General features: G+C 38.8%; 1 pseudogene; it reads right to left on the bottom strand.

Moving 5' to 3' along the window:
• Positions 1 to 21,291, bottom strand: part of LOC107966130 (RNA-binding motif protein, Y chromosome, family 1 member F/J-like) — a 366,174-nt pseudogene extending 344,883 nt beyond the window's left edge.
• Between the last annotated feature and the right edge of the window lie 3,184 nt (positions 21,292 to 24,475).

Genomic DNA, 24,475 nt, shown 5'->3' with positions numbered 1-24,475 from the left:
AATTTTGTTTCCATTTGTGTTCAAAGAAACAAAGAAAAATGTTCAACAAACAACACAATTTACTCTCCTATTGTATTTGCTTTTAAGCATGTATAGCTGAGCAATAACATCAGGCATTTTGCATTACATGTAACAATGTATTCTGAAAATTTTAATATAGATATTACATCTAAACAGATAGTTTTCAAATAGCATTAACAAGTACGAAATTACTTGAAAACCATTCCTTTTCCTTTGAATTCCTCAAAAACTTCACGGAGGAAGTTATTATCTACTTCTCTCCACAAAACCAACATGTTTCTTTCAGTAATACACAGGTAACAATGCAGAAATAACATTTCAATTTTCAATTTGCAAACAAGGTTTGGTATGCAATAACCATTATTTTGGATACTTGCTTTAATATCTGCTTCAGTCTCCTTTTTCAGGTTGACTTTCCCCACTATCTCCTATAGATGCCACTTAACTTGACCTACGATATGCTACATGAGGAGCAGGGTGCACCCTATCCAGAGAAGGTGTATTCCTTCAGTCTTTTCTGCCAAAGTGCTCATGACCACACGAATAAAAATCACTGCAACTCCTTGAGTAACTCTCCCGACTTCTGCCATATCTATCTCGAGTATTGTTATAATCGTGATAGCTGCTTCCACCATAAGACATCCCAGGTCCTTGTGCAGGTGGTGCACCATGAGAGGTCCCAGCAGAGTTGATAAAATAATATGTTGGGCTACATTTAAACATTTTTACTGCTATCACTAAAGCATGAACTAATTAAAGTACTATTTGGAAATATCTGCTTTCCTCTGCCTTTGTTGACAGGATAATAATTAAGCCTGCAATAGTAGAAGGTTTTATTTAAAATAAGTGTAAGAGTAGTATTTTGAAGCTTGACAAGTTTAATTCTAAGGTAAATGTTGAGTCACATTTTCTGAACATGAACTGAAGTTCTCACTTTCATCTCGTTCCCTATATTTTATACTGTTAAGAATACTCATTCTTGAAGCACGTTATATTTGTTCTTTATAATTTTCCTTAGAATTTCATGTAAATAATGATCTGATCTATTAAATGTAATTCTATAATTTACAAATCCATCCTGGACCATTACCATATCTCTGAAATGCATCTCTGTAAGAACTTCCACTTACTCATTGAGAAAGATCTCTACCACAGGCCTCAGAGTAGCCACCACGATCACTAAATTGAAAAAAAAATAATAAAAAAGTGTTCTTAATGGCAGAAAGAACAATTTAAGAAATCAATTTAATAAATCCAGATAACATTATAGTACTTATATCCTGTAGAGGAATGTTCATCCTGACTAGAATGACCATAATCACAGTATGCATAGCCTCTAGGTGGTGGAGCATAATCCCTAGCTTCTCGGGAACTTGGATGATGTCTGTGTGCATGAGTTTAAGCAACAAATTTTAAATTTTTAAATTCTAGTATCCAAAAATATATCTAAATAACAACTTAAACACAATTAAATTGCCAAACATCTAAATAGCTATTTCTCCAATAAAATAGGCAAATACCCAGAAAGCACATGGAACAGATACTCATAATCAGTGATTCAGAAAATGTATTTCAAATCCACAACGAGATACCATACTTCACACACACACACACACACACACACACACTGGAATGGCAGTAAAAGCAGGAAATACCAAGTGTTTGAGGGGATGTAGATAAACTGGAACCCTGATACAATACTTGTTGGAATGGAAAATGATGCAACTTCTATGGAGAAATGTGGTGGTTCCTCAAGAAAACAAACATAATTATCATAGAACCAAGCTATTCCACTTATATACATACCCAGAATCGAATAAGTATACTCAAACAAATATTGGTGCATAGAAACACTGTGGTGGAAACACCCCAAATAAAATAATGGGTTAACAGTTTGTGGAAGGAGTGAAGTGCTGCAATGTAAATGAACCTTCGAAACATCATGCAAAGGGAAAAGAGACAGATGCAAAAAGTCATGTAGTGTTTGAGCCCATTAACATTAAGTACCCACAACAGATAAATTCAGAGGTGGAACACTGACTGGTGTTTGCTAGCAGCTGAGGGAAGGGAGAAAATGGAAGGAACTGCTTAACTGGTAGTTGGAGTTTTAGCTTGGAATCATGAAAATGTTTTGGAACTCGATGGAGGTAGTTGTTGCATGACACAGAATGTATTAAACACCACTTAACTCTTTACCTTATAATATGTACTTTTGTTATGTGAATTTCATCAGCACAACAAAAAAAATCAACTATTTTATTTCATTTTTCCTTTAACTCTCCTTAATTGCATAACCATCATCTCTTGGTGACATATGGTCATTTATCCAGGAAGAGATTGTCACTCTGCATGGAGGACCTCCATAATTCTCTCTTCCACGTGATATGGGATATTTAACACTCACGTGATGGAACATTATGTAAAGAACACCAGATCTGAAACACTATTTTATCTTCTCTCAAACAACTTTTTAAAATTATTGCTTCTATGACTCCATTCTTTGTTTCCTAAATTACTAGCCAATCATGACACTGAGAATATTTCTTATGGCTTTGGATAATCCCATGGCTCCTGCAAGGCCAGTTCTTCTAATGAAGCTGAAGGCTAACACTAATTCTCAGGTAAAGTTCATTTGTAATGTTAATAACAGCTTAGTTATTATTTTCCTCTTCACATGAATGACTGATGACTACTAATGACAGAGGGAAAACATGTAAAACCATCAAACTTTTCACTGATTTTAAAGTTTACATAAATTGTCCTTTCTCAGCTGAAGAAGGTAAATTTTCCCATGTTGTTAAATTCATCTCACACACACAAATACTGCTACCTTTGAATGACTACATGCTAAATTTTTACATAAAAGTTCTCCTTTATCTCTAAGTGGCTGGCTCTATGTTGACTCTAAGTGGCTCTATCTCTAAGTGGCTGTCTAATGTTGACAAATTAAAATGTATTAGTGAAGATTTTCTAATGATGGCCAACATTTACTTTTATTTCAATAACCAGTAACGTTAAAGGGGTCATTACCACATTGTTGCTATTTCAAAATAGAGAAGGTTCTTCTTTAATATCCTCTTCACTAGCTATTCCTTAAATGTCAGCCTTTCACGTATGATATGTTCACTAGCGAATTTTCCAATGAAATATGTTGGCTTTTGTGTCCTGAAGTCAATAAATACCTAGCTTCACTGACAGTCTACATATGAAATGTAAAATTGAAAATGTCGGTTTTCAGTTTCCTCCATATTAGGATGGAGGACTAAGTAAGAATTTTAATTTGTTCTGCTTAAACTTCTTTGCTAAGAACTTTTATTTATTGTCTTGCTTTCTTCTGTTTAGTCTGCAATCTTAAAATTATCCTTCTGAAAAATACTGCTTCTATTAAATCCTACTGCTCACCTCGTGTTGCTTAGTTCTAAGTACTCTCCTCAAATAATTTCAAATTTTACACTAAGGATCTTCTGTTAATGTTTAAACCTCCCGGTACAATCTTAATTATTGATTTACATCCCCTTATATTTCACAACACCGTCCTTCTGCGATGCTCACTTAAGAATATTGAACTCCTTCATGTCTACCTTTCAAGCCTTGAATTTATTTTTAAATTATATTTAAGCCCAGTGACTCCTTTTCTGCTAAATGCTCTTGTAGTTCTTTTGAATCTTCATATAAGCAGGAAGAATGCCTTGCACATAAGCTTATTGAGGTCTCAGAAGCTGGATGGCCCAGCTCAGTGGCTGACACTGTGAGCCAGTGTAGAAGGCTGAGGCAGCTGGACTGCTCAAGCCCCAGGCTTTAATGTCAGTTTTGAAAATGTAGTGAGATCCTCTCTCCACAAAAAAATAGGAAAAAAATTTAGCTAGGTGTAGTGGTGCATGCCTGTAGTTGCAGCATCTCAGGAGGCTGAAACAGGAGAATTGCTTGAGCCCAGGAATTTGAGGCTGTAGTGAGCCATCATCTCACCAACGCACTCTGACCTGGTAAGAACAAGACTCCAACCCAACAAAGAAGCTGAACAAGCAATTTTCAGATTGGAACATCAGGGGACCATTACCACGGGACCTAGGAAATGGAAGAATTCATTAGATGAAGAAGCCTACCATCAAAGAATACTGCTAGGAGCTTTTAGAAAAATAAAGGGGAATCCTCTAGCAAACACAGGATTAAAAGAAACGTTGGCCTCACTCTAATCAATTCCTTGATCTGCAATGAGAAGCTGGAGTATTTCTTCACCATAAACCTGAAATGTACCTAGTGAGAGAGAAACTATACTCAAAGTGATCGATCACCAATTAAGCCAATGTGTATGTCACTTCTATTTTGTTTGATAAACTTAAAGTTAAGCATCCAGGTAAAATGGCTCATTTTTAGTCCTACAAAAACTATGGTCTTTCTATCAGGTAGCATTTACCTTGGCCTCCCATCCAACTATTGCTTCTTGCCACAGCAGAAGGAGCAGATTTTTAGGAGGAGGCCCTCCACTTCTTGAAGAGGGACCACTTTTAACTGGAGTGAGTCCCCTAGAATAACTCATGTTGAGATCAAGAGTGTATCCACCATCATCTGCATTTCAAACAAACTCTTTTTTTTCTTTTTCTTTTTTTTGAGGTGGGGTCTTGCTCTTTCACCCAGGCTGGGGTGCAGTGGCACGATCTTGGCTCACTGCAAGCTCAGCCTCCAGGTTCATGCCATTCTCCTGCCTCTGCCTCCTGAGTGGCTGGGACTACAGGTGCCCACCACCACACCTGGCTATTTTTGTGCGTGTGTGTGTTTTTAGTACAGACAGGGTTTCACTGTGTTAGCCAGGATGGTCTCGATCTCCTGACCTCGTGATCTGCCCTCCTCGGCCTCCCAAAGTGCTGGGATTACAGGCGTGAGCCACTGCGCCCGGCCTCAAACAAACTCCTTAGTTAACTAACATCACTGTTTCTTAAATGGCTAAGTTTTAGTTTTTTATAAAGATTTTCTACATATTATAATCTTACAAATTCACATTTGTCTAAACTAATAAAATTAACATTTTTATATGAAATTAGTACAATTCAAGCAAGAAAACTCCATTTAGAAAATCTAGAAAGAAACTCAAGAATCATAATATTTTCTATGAGAGAGATGTGGGAAAAGTAGGGAGTGAACAGGGAGCAGATATTGATCAGTAAAATGTCTAAGTATACTATACATAAAAATATTAAAAGAAAAATGATAAATGACTTTATATCATTCTGTTATGAGGAAAAATTTTCAAAGCATATGATAAAGATAAACTAAATTCTATTCAAAGAAACTCAAATATTTACAATATCAAAAAGTGATACGTCAGGAAAATACCTTACCTCTAAAATTTGTTAACAGAATATAGAATTCTTACAATTCCCTTATAAAACACTGATTTTCAGATTAGACTGTTAAATTTTAATAATCTTTAAGAATTGCATATTACATAATATAAAAATATTTTTCATATATCTACAAAAAATATAGACATATGCCGATTGCCAGGTGGCGTTACAGGTTAGAATACACACATTCTCTTACATGACAGAATATTATTGAACCTCACCCTCAAGATCAACGGAGACAAAATAATCATGAAACTATGCATCTTAAAATGGAGCAAACACTGCAATTTCAGCTTCAAAAGAACATCTCCAGTTAATTACACATCTGGTTATTAAAACCCAAAAATAAATGATAGATTTTTGAAGGTTTGTTAATAGACAATACAAGTTAACTGATATATTTATTTATTTATTTATTTATTTATTTATTTATTTATTTGTTATTGAGATGGACTCTTGCCCTATTACCCCAGGCTACAGTGCAATCGTGTGATCTCACCTCACTGCAGCTTCCACCTCCCAGATTCCAGTGATTCTCCTGCCTCAGCCAAGTAGCTGGGATTACAGGTGCAAGCTACCATGCCAGGCTAATTTTTTATACCTTTAGGAGAGACAGGGTTTCACCATGTTTGTCTGGAACTCCTGACCTTGTGGTCCCCCCATCCCATACTTCCCAAGTTCTGAGATAACAGGCATGAGCCATCTCACCCAGCCCATCCAATCATTTTGTTTTGTTTTGTTTTGTTTTCAAATATATGGTTAGTTTTTCTTTTTTACGTAAAAATCGACCCCTCATTTCTATGGTGTAAATCACTCATAAATATCATTTTCAGTGACTCATCCTTCAGCAAAGAAAGATACATATATATATCTGTGAAGCCGTGGTTATTAGACCTTTCCAGAGTCACTGACTGTTTTCAGAAATTAAAGTTCTACGTTTCTTAAATTGAAAATGCTTTATGGCAGACCAATGTACAAACTCTCTATCAAAATTACAAAGCAATAGATTTGCATAGATGTTAGCACATGTATACACAAAAAAACAAATATTGCAAAATCAATCTTAAGTACTGAGTTACTTTTTTCCTGTTGGAAAATTTTAAATATTCCATCCTATTTTGATGTTACAACTGATATGAAGTTCTGGGCCCCAAAGTTGAAAACTCTAAAGTATAATGAATATAAATGAGTTCTGCAGAAAACTTGTTGAGTGCAGGCAATCAGCATTCATAAACACAACTCAGTTTCAAATTTTTGTTATTTCAATGCAAAGTTATTACAACTTTAAAATGAATTTTAGATATTAGTTCAATCATTCTGATAATACACCTTTAGTACTTAGAAATAATTTTATCTGTAAGTTAATTTTCTGTTCATAAAGGAAATAGATAAAATTGAGAAAATTTGATATCGTCAAACTTACTTTCTTTCAGTCCTGTGGTTCCATTTTTATATTTTAAAACATTACCGAAGTGTCCTTCATATGAGAGAAGCCACCCTCTTGTTCCTCCACTACTTCGTCTTCCAGATCTCAGACTTCCTGCAGGTATCCTGTTTTTTGAAGAAGGTGGTGGTCTCCGCCTACCACAACTTTGAAAAGGTGGTTTCCTGGCTTGTTCTAGTTTTATTGCTTTTCCGTGCAAAGACTAAAAGTATTAAGGGTACTATCAATAACACTGGCACATTTAACCTAAGCACATTTTACAAACATTTTTTACATCAACTATAGTTCATAGTTAATTAGGTGATGCAAAGATGTTGGAAAAAGTGTTTTTGGAGTCACATGCCTTTAAAATGCTTTACTTGAGCAAAGACTAAACCCTTGGGGAAGAAATCTAGGCAGACATTTGGAGGAAGAGAATTTCAGGCAGACAAAATAACCATTGAAATAATTCAGAGACTAGAATTAAGCAAGTAGTCATACTCCCAACATGTGGCAAGATGAACAAAGGAAAACACTTAAGTGAGATCAAAGACAAATCCTTTTGTTTATTCTGAGTATAATTCTGACTACTTGGAGAACAAACTGTAAGCTGCAAGTGAGTATCAGATTCAAGCTGAGAAACTAAACAAATGATGATGCTTCAACAAATGTAATGGCAGAGGAGGTGATACATGCAGTCGTTTCATGTGACTGTATAAGTTGTGCTTTGCATAAAGTTACTTGGCTGAGGGCATAAGTAATATGCAGATAATGATGTTGAGTATGTAGGTGATTTTTTATTGTTTTGAACTTTCTTCTAAATTCCCTCTGGTATTTGATTTCACTTTTTTAACCAGTGTTACAATTATTTATACCTAAATGTTACATGGAACTCATGTAGTATGTACCATGTAAAATTTATTACTGTCAATCAAGTAATATGAAATTTGCATGTGATAGAAATGTATAATTTATACTTTTAAGTTAATATCTTATAATTTAATATATATAAACCATATAAGCTATATAACTAACTTATAAATCTAAGTATTCCTAAACATACATAATATATGTATCTGTATATGTTATAACTAACATATATGTATTGCATATAGATGAAATGTATGCATTATATATTTTAATGCAGATATACTATATGTCTATATGTATTTCCTTTTTTATATACTTTAAGTTCAGGGGTACATGTGCAGATGTGCAGTTTTGTTACATAGGTATACACGTGCCATGGTGGTTTGCTGCACCCATCAACCCATCATATACATTAGGTATTTCTCCTAACGCTATCCCTCCCCTAGCCCTCCAGCCCACTAAAGGCCCAGTGTGTGATGTTGCCTTTCCTGTGTCCATGTGTTCTCATTTTTTAACTCCAGCTTATAAGAGAGAACATGCAGTGTTTGGCTTTCTGTTCTTGTGTTAGTTTGCTGAGAATGATGCTTTCCAGCTTTACCCATGTCCCTGCAAAGGATATGAACTCATACTTTTTTATGGCTGCTTACTATTCCATTGTGTATATGTGCCACATTTTCTTTATCCACGCTATCATTGATGGACATTTGGGTTGGTTCCAAGTCTTTGCTATTGTGAACAATGCCTCAATAAACATAAGTGTGAATGTGTCTTTATAGTAGAATGATTGACAATCCTTTGGATATACAACCCATAATGGGAATGCTGGGTCAAATGGTATTTCTAGTTTTAGATCCTTGAGGAATAACCTGTCTGTACTCCACAATGGTCGAACTAATTTACAGTCCCATCAACAGTGTAAAAGCATTCTTTTTCTCCACATCCTCTCCAGCATGTGTTGTTTCCTGACTTTTTAATGATCACCATTCTAACTGGCCTGAGATGGTATCTCATTATGGTTTTGATTTGCATTTCTCTAATGACCATTGATGATGAGCTTTTTTTCATATTTTTGTCAGCTGCATAAATGTCTTCTTTTGAGAAGTGTCTGTTCATACCCTTCACCCACTTTATGATGGGTTGGTTTTTTTATTGTAAATTTGCTTAAGTTCTTTGTAGATTGTGGGTATTGGTCCTTTGTCAGATGGATAGAGTGCAAAAATTGTCTCCTATTCTATAGGTTGCCTGTTCACTCTAATGATAATTTCCTTTGCTGTCAGAAGCTCTTTAGTTTACTTAGATTCCATTTGTCAATTTTGCTTTTATTGCCATTGCTTTTGGTGCTTTAGACATGAGGTGTTTGCTCATGCCTATGTCCTAAATGGTATTGCCTAGGTTTATCTTCTAGGCCTTTTTTGGTTTTAGGTCTTACATTTAAGTCTTTAATCCATCTTGAGCTTATTTTTGTATAAGGTGTAAGGAAAGGGTGTAGTTTCAGTTTTGTGCATATGGCTAGCCAGTTTTCCCAACAACATTTATTAAACAGGGAATCCTTTGCCCATTGCTTGTTTTTGTCAGGTTTGTCAAGGATCATATGGTTGTACCAGTGTGGTGTTACTTCTGAGGCTTCTGTTCTGTCTCACTGGTCTATATCTCTGTTTTGATACCAGTCCCATGCTATTTTGGTTACTGTAGCCTTGTATTATAATTTGAATTCAGGTAGCTTGATGCCTCCAGCATTGTTCTTTTTGCTTAGGATTGTCTTGGCTATGTGGGCTCTTTTTGGCTCCATATGAAGTTTAAAATACTTTTTAACAATTCTGTGAAGAAATTCAATGGTAGCTTGATGGGAATAGCATTGAATCTATAAATTACTTTGGGCAGTATGGTCATTTTCATGATATTGATTCTTCCTATAATGAGCATGAAATGTTTTTCCATTGATTTGTGTCCTCTCTTATTTCCTTGAGCAGTGGTTTGTAGTTCTCCTTGAAGAGGTCCTTCACATCTCTTGTAAGTTGTATCCCTAGGTATTTTATTCTCCTTGTAGCAACTGTGTGAATTCACACATGATTTGACTCTCTGTCTGCTGTTGATATATAGGAATGCTTGTGATTTTTGCACATTGATTTTGTATCTTGAGACTTTGCTGAAGTTGCTTATCAGCTTAAGGAAATTTTGAGCTCAGACAGTGGGGTTTTCTAAATATACAGTCTTGTAGTCTGCAAAAACAGACTACAAGACTTCCTCTTTTCCTATTTGAATACCCTTTATTTCTTTGTCTTTCCTAATTGCCCTGGTCAGAACTTCCGATACTGTGGTGAATAGGAGGGGTGAGAGAGGGGGCATTTTTGTCTTCTGCAGGTTTTCAAAGGGAAAGCTTCCAGGTTCTGCCATTCAGTATGATATTGGCTGTAGGTCTGTCATAAGTAGCTTCTATTATTTTGAAATATGTTCCATCAATACATAGTTTATTAAGAGTTTTTACCATGAAGGGGTGTTGAATTTTGTGGAAGGGCTTTTCTGGATATATTGAGATAATCATGTGGTTTTTTCATTGGTTCTGTTTATGTGATGGATTATGTTTATTGATTTGCTTATGTTGAATCAGCCTGCATCCCAGGTATGAACCCAACTTGATCATGGTGAATACACTTTTTGATGTGCTGCTGGATTCTATTAGCCTTTATTTCATTGAGGATTTTTGCATCAATATTCATCAGGGAAATTGGCCTGAAATTTTCTTTTTTTGCGGTTTCTCTGCCAGATTTGGTTATCAGAATGATGCTGGCCTCATAAAAGGAGTTACGGAGGATTTCCTCTTTTTCTATAGTTTGGCATGTTTTCAGAATGAATGGTATCAGTTCCTCTTTGTACCTCTGGTAGAATTCATCTGTGAATCTGTCTAGTCCTGGACTTTTTTTTCTTTTTCATTGGTAGGCTATTAATTACTGCCTCAATTTCAGAACTTGTTATTGGTCTATTCAGGGATATGACTTCTTCCTGGTTTAGACTTGGGAGAGTGTGTGCATCCAGGAATTTATCCATTTCATCTAGATTTTCTAGTTCCTTTGCATGGAGGTATTTATAGTATTCTCTGATGGTAATTTGCATTTCTGTGGAATCAGTGGTGATCTCCCCTTTATCACTTTTTATTGTGTCTTTTTGATTCTTCTGATTCTTCTCTCTTTTCTTCTTTATTAGTCTGGCTAGTGGTCTATGTATTTGTTGATCTTTTCAAAAAACCAGCTCCTGGATTCATTGATGTTTTGAAGGGTTTTTCATGTCTCTATCTCCTTCAGTTCTGCTCTGATCTTAGTTATTTCTTATCTTCTGCTAGCTTTTTAATTCGCTTGCTCTTGTTTGTGTTCTCTTGTTCTTTTAATTTTGATGTTAGTGTGCTGATTTTAGTTATCTCCTACTTTCTGTTGTGGACATTAAGTGCTGTAAATTTCCCTTGAAACACTGCTTTAAATGTTTCCCAGAGAGTCTGGTAACTTGTCTTTTTTCACATTGGTTTCAAAGAACATATTTATTTCTGCCTTCACTTCATTATTTACCAAGTAGTCATTCAGGAGCAAGTTGTTCAGTTTCCATGTAATTGTGCAGTTTTGAGTGAGTTTTTAAATATTGAGTTCTAATTTGATTGCACTGTGGCCTGAGAAACTGTTTTTTTTTTTTAATGATTTCTATTCTTTTGCATTTGCTGAGGAGTGTTTTACTTCAAATTATGTAGTCAATTTTAGAATAAGTGCTTTTCCTCTGAGGGTAATTGCGGCTATAGGGAGAACAAAATGTTAGCTACAAGTGGGCATCAGAATCAAGCAGAGAGGCCAAACAAATGATGATGGCTTCAACAAACATAATGGCAGAGGAGGTGATACAAACACTCATTTCATATGACTGTATAAATTGTGCTTTGCCTAAAATTACATGACAAAGAACATGAGTAATCTTCAGATAATCATGTTGCGTATGTAGGTGATTTTTTATTGTTGAGAACTTTCCACTAATTTGCTTCTGGTATTTTATTTTACTCTTTTAAACATAGTTAGAATTATTTGTGCCTAAATGTTATGTGGAACTCTTGAAGTATGTACCATGTAATATTTAATACTGTCCATCAAGTAATATGAAATTTACATGTAATAGAAAAGTATAATTTACACTTATAATTTAATATATGTATAAACCATATAAGCTATATAACTAATTTATAAATATAAGTATCCCTAAACATACACAATATATGTGTCTGTGTATTTTATAATTAACATATATGTATTGCATATATATGTAATTTATACATTATATATTTTAATACATGTATACTATATGTCTATATGTATTTCTAATATATATGGTTATCTTTGTTTCCACCCATTCAGGTACAGCAAAATAGTCCATTCTTTCCCTCTTTGGCTGTCACTGGGAACTGGTAGGCCTGGTCAGTGATACCTCAGAAGCCTGTTTATGACCCTGTTCTTGTCATCAGGACAGGTTTTACATATCTTGGATTAGATGGCCTATCAAGATATCCCAGAAACCACTGGGTCGTATTTGTTCCCTACCGTGCAATTTTCCTCCTGGAGTAGAAAATAGTCCACAAAACACACTTAGCTGTAACATAGGCTCTGACACTTTGGTCTTCCATGGATTCTCAGTACAAACATGGAGAAGATTAAGCACTTCCCCAGTGAACAGAAAGCACCAGCATACTTATTCAATGTTTTTGGTTCAAATAATAGAGACTTTTTTCATGCCAAAAGACTATTACACTTTCAAAGTGGTCACCTCTCCTCAGCTAGCAAATTCCCAATGGTATGATCCTGGATTTCTCCTGTTGCCAAACCGTGGGATCATCCTGATACAGCTGAATGCTGGAGTACCCCAGAAACTGACACTTCTCAATATTTCTTTTTTTCTGGACCCCAGAACTCCCAAACAGCTATTATACCTATACCCTGGAATCTTCCTCAGAAAAAGACAACAAATTATAAATATCAAGCTGTGACTGATTCAGCAAGATCCTGGATTAATACATTAGCTAGTAAAATTAGGCTTCATACTCTACCATTAGTTAATAGTGGTGGATCCTGGTTTCTCTTTTCAAGGCGCCTAGGTGGATCTCAAGTTCCTTCTGAGATTGATACTGGTCAGTCTCAAGTTCAATCTGTTAATGTTCTGTCTCATGGACAAATTGTAGCTAGACCTTGGCTAGAAATTACTCCTGAAGTTGCAACTTGGAAACAATTTGTGTCTTATAAAACAGGAACAGATTCAATCCAGTGAAGAGAGTATTAGACACCAAACATATCATGTAGCTCATAGAGTTAAACCCTGGTGCTAAACCATCAACTTACAACTAGATTCCACCAGTACCTTTCATAGTTAATAAAATTGAACTATGGGCTCATTCATCCCTCAGTGAAGATGGATTTCCATATCCTACAGTAACCCATATTTTTGAACCATGGTGTCAGCTACTCTTGAACGTATTTGGATCCCAAGAAACTATAGAAAAGACAGATGGATACTGGACTCTTGCGGAACCTAAGTCAACTTGGTTCTGGATTTCTTCTATACTGCATACTCCATATTCATGTGCTAAGTCAAAAGGTGACACTATTAGGTCTTGGATGCAAAATAAAACCAGTATGATCAGGCCCTCAAATCAAATGGATAGATTTAGTAACTTGAATAAACATTAGGCTATTATACTCAAACCCCTGATGCAGACATGCCTCCTATTATGAACATAATTGAGCCCTTACTTCACTCTAAAGTTGACATGATCAGACCCTGGAGTCAGCCTGAAACAGCCATAGTCCAAATGTGGGCCTAGGCAGAAACTCAGTCAAGAAGACTCTTGACTTGCCTGAAAGCTGGTGCAATTAATCCATGGTTACAAACTGAAATTGAAAGAATGAGACCCTGGATTCAGCATAAATTTAAAATATTGAGACCCAGAACCCAGACTGAAGAATGGAAAAAAGAACATTGGACCCAATCAGAAACAGATCCAGTTAGGTACTGGGCCCAAACTGGAATGGAAACAGTGGTACCTGGGCCCCAACCTGAAGGTGATAAATGCAGACCCTAGAATCACACTGAAGCTGATATCAAACTTTTGTTTCAGTCTCAAGCAGAGACAGTCACACAGTGGAGAGAACCAGTAACTCTGACAGATCATCATTAGATACAGTCTGAAACTGCAATAGTGAGGTTTTGGAACCGATCTGTGACTGATAAGTTAAGAGACTGGATACATCATGAGATTATGCATTTAGACTCTGGGGTGAGGTTGAAAGTGATAAAGTTAGATCCTGGACCCAAGTTGAAGATGACACTTTGAGACACTCGATTCAGAAAGACTTTGGTGTAATCAATTCCTGGGTACAAAATGAAGCTACTATATTAACACCATGCATTCAGGGAAAGTCTTGAGAATTAAATCCCTGACATAATCTGAAACTTCCACAGTGCCACTGTGGACCCAGACTGAAACTCCAACAGTAAACTCTTGGACAAATATGTTATCAGATACAGTCACAGTATGGACAAAGGCTGAATTTCAAGGATTAACATCCACCCATCTATTGAGGAAAACTGATCCAATCATACTGTGGACTATTGCCAAATCTCCAGCAGTGAATCTCTGGACACATTCTGTATGTGATGAAGTCAAATTTTGGAACCAAAAAGAACTTCCAGCCTTATTGCCTTTGACAGAGCCTATAGCTAAGACAGTCCCACAATGGATCCAGGATAGATTTCCAGTAATGAACCCCTGGGCAAAAACTATAGCTGAAACTGTCATACCATTGACCCTTGATGAAATGACACCAGTAAGTCCTTGGACAAAATTACAGCCTGAATATCTAGAAGGAAATACTTGGCTCCCATCTGAATTTAATCCAGTCTCATTGTGGACCATGGCTTATCTGCCAGCAGTAAAAAACTGGATACGTTTTGATACTGAAACAATAATGTTGTGAAACCAGGTTGAGTTTCCAGCAATACATTCCTGAAACAGTTGGAAACTGATATAATCACACTAGGGACCCAAGCTGAATCACTAGTGATGAATTCATGGATACACTCTCCTATATCTGATATGGTCACAATGTGTATCCAGGCTGAATCACTATTATTACATCCTTGGAGACAGTCTGAAACTGATATACTCACAACATGGATTCTGGCTGAAACTCTAGGAGTAATTCCCTGGGAACAAGATATATTCCAACCATGGACCCACGCTGAACACCCACCAGTATCTTGGACTCAATCATTGATTCCGGGTAAAACAGCAGCAATGAATCCCTGGAGAGATGTTACAGCTGATATGGTCCTACCATGGAATCAGGCTGAATTTATAGTAGGAAATGCCTGGACATAGTCTGAAACTTATACAGTCACACAGGGGATCCTGAATGGTTCTCCAGCATGATATTCTTGGACACAACAAATAGCTGATGTAGACAAGCTGTGGACCAAGCCTGAATTTCCCACAATAAATCCCTGGACAAAGTCTGTAGGTGATAGTACGATACAATAGATTCAGGATGAGTCTCCAGCAATAAAACCATGGACACAGTATGTGTCTTATACAATCAAACCATGGGCCCCAGATGAATCTTCAGCAGTAAATCTCTGTACACACCCTGAATCTGATAGCATTATCCTGTGGACACAAGCTGAGTCTCCAATGGTAAATCTGTGCACAGAGGCTGCAACTTCCAAAGTCACACCATGGGCCCAGGCTGTATCTCCAGCAGTAATTCCATGGACACAGCCTATACCTTCCATAATCGTACCTTGGACCCAGGTTGAATGTCCATCAGTAAATACCTGGACAATGTCCATAGCCAATACCATCACACTATGGAACCAGGCTGAATTAATAGCGGGATATCCATGGATACTGCCATGGGCTGCTACTATCACACTATGCACAGTCTGAATCTGCAGCAGGAAATCTTTGGACACAGCCTATATATGACACAGACACTCCATGGCGTAAGGCTGAATCTTCAGCAGTAGTGTACTGGACAGAATCTGTAGCTGATACACACACACCATGAACTCAGTTTGAAGTAAAGTTTACAGTTTTTAACAGTAAAGCCTTGGATCCAATCTGTATCTGATACACGCATACCCTGGACCCAGGCTGAGTCTTCAGCAGAAAAACATTTGACACAGGCAATAGCTTATACCATCAAACGATGGAACTAAGTCAAATCACCTGCCATAAATCTCTGGAAACAATATGAAACCAATATGTTCACGTGGTGGACTGAGGCTGAATCTCCAAAAGTTTTGAGGAAACCAGCCCCACACTGCCTGGCAGGTACCCCGAATCCAGTGGAGACAAAGGAATTAGTCCAACGGAGACAAAGGAATTAGAAAGAGACAGAATAAGAGTTTAAAAGGTGGGTTCAGGGGACCAGAGCATCGGACATTTGCAAATGGCGTGGAGCTCTCGGCCTCCACCTAATTTATTAGTTTACAAGCTCTTTGTTCTTAGGGCAGATGGGAGGGGGAGGAAGGGAATCAGGAAAAGGTTTAATCCGTGAAGGAGAACTTGTGAGTCATTCAATAAAATGCATAGCAGTGGCAGTTTCTGTGAATTTCCTTGAGCAAAGGCATGCGTCTAAACGACTTAAGATCTTTAACTTATTGAGACTGAAATGGGTGGGAGTGGATTTCAGGAGAAGCCAAGATGTTTGATTATACTCCACTTCTTCAAGGGAGTGTTATTTCCCCAAGCAACCTGTGGCATTCTGCTGAGCTCTTATGCTCTCAGGGCATAAAGACATGAAGGCAATAAGGAGACTTTTCTCCTTAGAGGCTGCCCACGTCTCCCCATGGGTGTCTTACACAGGAGAGACCAACTTATCTGGCATTCCAGAAACTCTCTTTCTCATGTGTCTTCCTTTTTTGTCTCTATTATTTTTTTTTTTTTTATTAGAACTGCCCTTGCTATCATTCATGCTCTCTGGCTTCTCTCCCAAGGCACCCTCTGCATCTATAGACTAAAAACAAACAGCATAAATAGACACAAACCAAAATAAAATTTGCAATTGTTGATCTACCTTAGATCATCCACTTTAAAGTGTTCATCCACTTTAAAGGATTACTCTTAGAAAGGCCATCAGTGGCTCCAGCAAGAATATCAGCTCCAGACAACAGGCTTAGGTGAGCCTGAGGTGTCTCGAAAAGTTGTTTTTTCAGTTTAGTAATATCTAGTGTTAAATTGTGTTCTTTTCCTGGTAGGTTATGTCTAATCATCTCCTAATGGTGTTCAGTGGCATTATAAGAGCTAGGAGTAATACGAAGGTCAGAAATATTCCAATCACATTGCATTTGAATTCTATGCTCCATAGAATCTGATCTCCCATCCAAACTACTGTTTGATGGATATCATTAATTTGATTTGCCAATTTTTGATCTATTTGGCTTTGGGAATGCCAAAGCTTAGAATAATTTTTCTGCCAACTATCCACAAAGCCCACAGTTTGAATAGAAGAGTGCAAAGCAACACCAGCAGCAGCAGCAGCAGTAGCTGTGACAGATATAAGGCCCATGATCACAGCTATTAAAGTAAATATGAACCTCTTTGATCTATTAAGTATTCTGTTTAGCACTTCAGTGATACTATGTATGGAGGGAGAGGCCTCCGAAGGTCTATTGAGGGAAACAGGTATCCAAACTCCTTCTCAAGACTTAACCAGTAAAATGCTACTATCTTTATTAAAGGTAGAATTAATGCAGGTAAAAAGATGACAGTTGAGGCATGATATGGTTTGAGAGTCAGGTAGGATATTAATTTCTCCCACTGCCAACATAAAAGGAGGTTTAACACAACGCTGCAAACGCACTGTCTAGTTAGAGGTCATGGCTACAACAAATCGAAGTTTTTTACTATGGTTCTCTGTTTTATATTATCCTTTCCAAATCTGAATTGGGATTTGAGCCATCATTAATTTCCACAATTCTGGATGCTCTGGACTTATAATTGGATCAATCATTTTTGGGCTTGGAGGAGCCATACCATTCTCCTCCCACTTAATAGTGTAATTTGTTTCAATTCTTCTGTATAATTTTGGTGCATTATCTGGGTAGTCATTTGCAAAAGGAGTCTCTCTACAATCATCATGCTGTCCAGTACAATTTACTGCAAAGTGTCCCATAGGGGCCCAATCAATGATGATTCCATAGGAATTATTTTGCAGTACAGCACTGCTACTTGCAATACAAGCTTCCCAGGTTAGAACCTCTAGTTTTCAGACTATTGAGTGGCCTGCCTACGCAGGGCAGGACTTCTTATTAGGTTTAAATTTATTAATCTGGTGATGCGTCATAACATAGCCATGCTCAAGGTATTTAATAGGGTCCAAACATTGAAATGTCCTTCCACTAAATACATGAATAGAGGCTTTTGATGAATTATGTGCAGGAACATAAGCCATCCAGCTTCGTTTATCAGAATTTAAACATCCTGCTGCCAGCCCCAGACAGATGAGAGTAAAGCAATAACCAATGGAAACATTCATTAACATTCCTTCCTCTTCTGGATGAGTAGGACCTTGGTTATCTGCTGGTCCAGGCATCCAGACACTATCATTAACATAAACCTCCACTGGGTCAACTAACCATGTTAACAGGCCTATTCAGTGGTGAGAGTGGAATGTAGGCCCAATAAGTGTAATTTTGATCTGCCCCTTTGCAGGGAGACTCACCACCAAGGAGATTACCACCATCGTAGCTACCATTAGATTACTGGTGGTCAGCGGCTTGTTCTGAGACCTCAGGTTCTCTTCTGCAATGTGAGCTAGTCTCTTAATCTGGCCCCAGGTTGGTGGAGTTGACTTGGCTAGTTTCACTTGTTTCCATGTGCCCAACAGAGATGTTCATCTGAGCCATCTGATCAACTGTGGGTGCAGGAACGTTCCAAGGTCTTTTTCTCTTCCTTGGACTCTGGCTCATGGCACAGCTTAAGATGTCTTGTGGGTACCCAGACAGGAAGCTGATTCTCTCCTGGTGAGATGCAAGCAAACCCTCGAGCCTAACAAGACCCACTGGGGCCTTTTGTTTAGGCCAGTTTTTTGGCTGTTGATAAAGAGCTATCATCGACACATCTGCTCCTGTGTTGACCAGACCCTCAAATTATTTTCCTTGAATAAACCATAAAAATAAGTCTATTGTCAGACACTCGATTTACCCAATAGACAGCCTTGCTTGCTGAATTTGTGCTTCCAAATCCTCCTGTTCTTTTTTCTGAGCTTTCTCCTAACTTAACATATGGTAAAAGTAACAGTTGAGGTATTCTGTCACCTGGATTAGCACTGCAGGGAACAGTGGAGGAGAAAACAATTTGAATTTCTCCCTGGCAATCAGAGTCCGCTACTCCAGTATGTACTTGAATTCCCTTTATGTTTAAGGTGGATCTTCCCAGTATAAGTCCCACTGTGCCATTTGGCAATGGGCTGTAAACTCCCATTGGGACCTTCCTAGGAGGCTCCCCAGGAAGGAGGGATACAGGTTCAGTACAGAATAAAACTACTGCCCCGCTTCTAGCTGTGGAGGGAGATAATTGCTGTACATTTGTACAGGGATAGACTGGGCCGGGAAGACTCCATTTGGAGTCGGGGACATCCCATCCTGAATTGGGAATGCCCCATTTTGAATCGGGGCCAGGGGCTGGCCCCTCTCTCCATTTCCCAGCAAGGGCTGTCTGCTGTTATCAAACTTTGAAAGACATTGATTAGCTCAGTGTTTACTTTTTTACATATGGGACAGGTTCCTGGTACCCTGCTTTTTCCTCCTGAGTTTTGCCTTTTTTGGCTCTTTGTACACTCTCTTTTTGTATGTCCTGTCTGCCCACAGTTATAGCAAGATCCAGGGAACACTCGTGTGCTTTTTGTTACCTTTAGTTCATCCATTGCCTGAGCTAGGAGGCTGGCCTTATGTAAGTGCCCCACAATGCCATGGTAGGCTTTAATGTATTCACTTAAAGACTTTTCCTCATTTAGATCTGCCTTTCCCTTAATAGGTCTAATTGCTGCCTGACATTCTGTATTAGCATTTTCATAAGCAAGCAGCTGAATGATCCCTTTCCTGGCATGAGAATCCTAAATACCCTTTTGAGCCATGTCTTGCAAATGGGCAATAAAATCTGGATAAGTCTCCCTTGGACCCTGTTAAACTGAGTTAAAAGAAGGATAAGTAGTACCAGGGTTGTGATTTTTTTCCCAGACTCAGGCACATCGTTCTGAGCTGATAAGCAGCCTCATCACCCATTACTACCTGTTGATTTAGAGTACCCCATGCCTGTCCGATTCCAAGCAATTGATCAGATGTGATATTAACAGAGGTTGGGTTTGAGCATTTCTGCATGCCTGATTTGTTGCTTAATCTGTCCACCAGGTTTTAAATTGGAGAAATTCAGAGGGGGACAGGGTGGATCAGGCTAATGACTCCCAATCTATAGGTATTAAACGCCAGTTATAAGCCACAGATTGTAACGAGGAATGAATATAAGGATAATTTGGCCCATATTGTCCAATTGCTTGCTTTAAAGACTTTTAATATTTTAAAAGGAAATGGCTCCCAGCATGCTTGAGCATGTTCTCTGGGCTCCTCAGCTGGAGAAATAATTACCAGAAACTGCCAAGCATCCGAATTCCCCATTTCTTGTGCCTGGTGAATGGATGCCTGTATTGTCCCTGCGCCATAATTTGTGTTTGGACTAGCTCGCAGTATTCCTCCGCCATAATTAACAGGCAGGTAAGCCTGGATCATTCCCTCCCCTTACTTGGCTGTTGGGCAAGCCTGAAGCTTCCCATTGCCACAGTTACTGGAAGGGAGAGCAATAATGGGAGCTGCAAGCCGCGTCGCAGGCTCCTGTTCCAAAAATACCTAAGACTAAAGTTGGAGTGGCCATTCCGGACCTTCCCCTAAAGGCGCAGTAGGTAGCACTGTTTCTTTCATAAGTTTTTGGAGGTTAGGATATATAACTTCCCATTTCTCCCCCTTTTTAAAACTAGACTGTGACAGTTCACTTTGCTGATGAGCAGACTCCTGATTATTAAACTTTTCTATGTCATCCTGAAACTTCTCCTCCTCCTCCTCAGTGTGGAAAGGCTGCAGTGCTGTTTAAATTGCCGACCACACAGACCAAGTGGAGAAGGGCCCTCTTGTTGTGATTAAGTCTGATCCTACCTTGTCCCAATCTTTTACATCCATGTTTCCATATTCCAGGAACCAAGAAGAATACTTTTCTACGAGATGGAACAAAGATGTAAGATTTTGGGTATTCACAATTACCCCTCCGTGGCACAATAACTGCTGCACCAGGCTTAATTAACAAACTTACTCTCAGCCTGACTCATATTTTCCCTAGGTTACCCTGGAATTCTCCGAGCGCCCTACTTACCTGTAGAGCTTGAAGTGAAAACATATTCAGGTGTCCTTTGTCAGTCGTCCTCCACTTTGCACGCTCTGGCGTTCCTTCACTGGATTATTTGTAGGGATTATGGGGAGCCCCGCGTTGGCCACCAGATGTTGGGGAAACCAGCCCCACACCAGCTGGCGGTTACCTCGAGTCCGGCAGGTACCCCGAGTCCGGCGGAGATAAAGAATTAGAAAGAGACAGAATAACAGTTTAAAAGGCTAGTCCAAGGGACCAGAGTGTCAGACTCTTACTCATAGCCTGGAGCTCTCAGCCTCCCCTGGAGCTCTCAGCCTCCACCCAATTTATTGGTTTACAAGCTCTTTGTTCTTAGGGCAGGCGGGAGCGGGAAGAAGGGATGAGGAAAAGGATTAATCAGTGAAGGAGAGCTCGTGAGTCGTTCAATAAGATGTATAGCAGTGGCAGTATCTGAATTTCCCTAGCAAAAGCGTGTGTCTAAACTGCTTAAGACCTTCAATTCATCGGGACTAAAATGGGTAGGAGCAGGTTTCAGGAGAAGCCAAGATGTTTGATTTTACTCCACTGCTTCAAGGGACTGTTATTTCCCCAAGCAACGTGTGGCATGCCGCTGAGCTCTTATGCTCTCGGGGCATAAAGACATGAAGGCAGTAAGGACACTTTTCTCCTCAGATGCCACACATGGCTCCCCATGGGTGTCTCACACAGGGGAGACCAATTCATCTGGCATTCCTGAAACTCTCTTTCCCACAAAAAGTAAATGATTGGACACAGCCCATACCAGCTACAGTTATACCACCAAACCAAGCTGAATCTGTAGGAGTAAGTCCCTCCACAAATCTTGAAACAGAAATTGTCATACTGTGGACCCAGGCCCATTCTAAAATCAACAATCCCTGCACATACACTCTATTTGATAGAGTGACACCATTGGCTAAGAATATTTGTGTAGCAGTAAAACAACAGAGATAGTCTAAAACTAAAATAGTCACATCATAGACCCAGGATCTGTTGCCAGGAATAAATCCATTAACAGTGGCTGAAACTGGTATAGTCACACTGCAGTACATGGCTGTATCTCTAGTAATGATTCCCAGGAGAGAGGCTTTATCTGATACAGTCATAATACGGACACAGACAAAACCTCCAGCAATCACTTTCTGGTTACAATCTCTACCTGATGCAGGCAAACTATAGACCCAAATGAAATATCCATCAGTAAACACTTGGAACGAGGCTGAATTTCAAGCTGTAGATTCCATGATGGAGTCTAAGTCTCCAGTTGTAAATAGCTGGACAGATCCTGAATCTCCAGCCCCAAGTCCTCTGCTATAGGCCAAGATTGATATAGTCATACCATGGACCCAGAATCAATCTTCAGCAGTAAATGCTTGGTCAAAGCCTGTTGCTGATACACTCATACTGTATACAGCCTGCAACTCTATCATTAATCTTCTTTTCACAAAGTTTACATGGTACACTGAAAGCTTGTACTGAAACTAAATGTCTATCATTAAATACCTGGACAGAGGCTATAGCTTCCATAGATATACCCTGGACCCAGGCTGAATTTCCAGCAATAAATCCCTGGACAGAGCCTGTTTTTCATACAGCTACAATTTGGGCACAGGCTGTATCTGCAACAGTAAAGGCCTGGGCACAGCCTTCATCTAATACAACCAGATTATGGTCCCAATCTGAATCCGCAGCATTAATTGCATGGATACTGCCTGTATCTGACACATACATAGGATTGATCCAATTTGAATCTTCAGCAGTAAATCCCTGTATATTGCCTATGTCTAATACATTATCATTGTGGACCCAGCCTGTATCTCTAGCAGTCAATTCGTGGATAGAAGCAATAGTTTCCACAGTCACACCATGGACCAAACCTTTTTTTCTAGCAACAAATCCCTGGACACATCCTGTGTCTGATATAGTTGCACTTTGGACCCAGGCTGAATCTTCTGCAGTCATTACCTCCACACAGCCAGTTTCTGACAAAATTATACTGTGGCTGCAGGCCCACTCTCCAGTAGGAATTATCTGGACACAGACTGTATCTGATATACTTATATTATGGAACTACGAGGAATATTCAGCAGAAAACCCAGAGGCATGGGCTGTAGTTTCCTCAGTGTTACCATGGACCTAGCATATCCCTACAGCAGGAAAAACCTGGAAACTACCTGTGTCTGAATCAATCACTCCGTGATCCCAGTCTGAGTCTCCAGTAGTAAACACAACCTTTGATCCAAGATAAAAATCAAGAGTCTATTTTATGGACACATCATGAAATTGAATGTATCAGTGAATGGACTTTGCCTGAATTTGGAACACTTATATCCTGGATAGTGCCTGGGCCTCCAGCAGCAAAACCATGGTCCCAACCTGAAGCTCTAGTTATAGAACTTTGTTTAAAACTGGAACAGAAAAAATAAAACCTTGGGTTCACCAGAATTTCAAACACTGAGCACATTTACTCCCTTTGGACCTGGTAAAATAGAATCCTGGGCCAAACAGAGAACTACAACTTTAATAACATGGATCCAATCCAAAAGGGATGCCTTCTTCCCATATACACAATCTGAAGTAGGTACAATAAGATCCACAACAATTTCTGAAGCCGTTATAGTAAAATATGGATCCAGACTGAAGCAGGCACAATCCACCCTTGGACTCAAGCTAGAACTAATACAATCAGACCTTTGACTCATGCTGAATTTCAAGCAGTCAGACTCTGGACCCTGTCCTTGTCTGGTACGCTACTGTATCAGACTGAAATACAGGCAGCAAAATGCTTGACCATGCCTGATATTAATATTCTGAGTGCTTGGCTTCAGACCCAAAATTATGTAAGAAGAAATGGTACTCAACCTTACTCTCAAACAGTTACTACCTGGATGCAGCCATAATCCACCCATGGAACCAATCTGAAAAGAATGCAGTCAGACCCTGGACCCAGTCTGAAGGTGATGTTATCCAACCTTGGACCTATGCTGAAACCAATACTGTCAGACTCTGGACCCATTCTGAAACTGATAAAATAAAACAATGGACTGAGCCTGAATCTCAAGCAAGTAGGACCTGGCCTGAGACAGCTATGTTGATATGTTTGTCCCCAAAACGATGCAGTTTGACCCTGGACCCAACTTGAATCTCAAGCGTCACACTCCTGGACCCACAATCAAATTAGCATAAATTACTCTTGGATTTAGCATGCACCTGCTGCAATCAGACCATGGACTTACTCTGGAATTCATCCCTGGACCCACCATGAAACCAATAGAGTGATAAGATACTGGTTCCAGACTCAAATAAATTCAATGAGATACTGGAACCAACCTGAAACTGAAGTATTCCAAATTTGGACTGTAAGCCAAG

Source organism: Pan troglodytes, chromosome Y (genome assembly GCF_028858775.2).
Source record: "Pan troglodytes isolate AG18354 chromosome Y, NHGRI_mPanTro3-v2.0_pri, whole genome shotgun sequence".
NCBI classification, from domain to species: Eukaryota; Metazoa; Chordata; class Mammalia; order Primates; family Hominidae; genus Pan; species Pan troglodytes.
The sequence above is the reverse complement of the archived record's forward strand: the minus strand, read 5'-3'. Positions and strand labels throughout refer to the sequence as shown.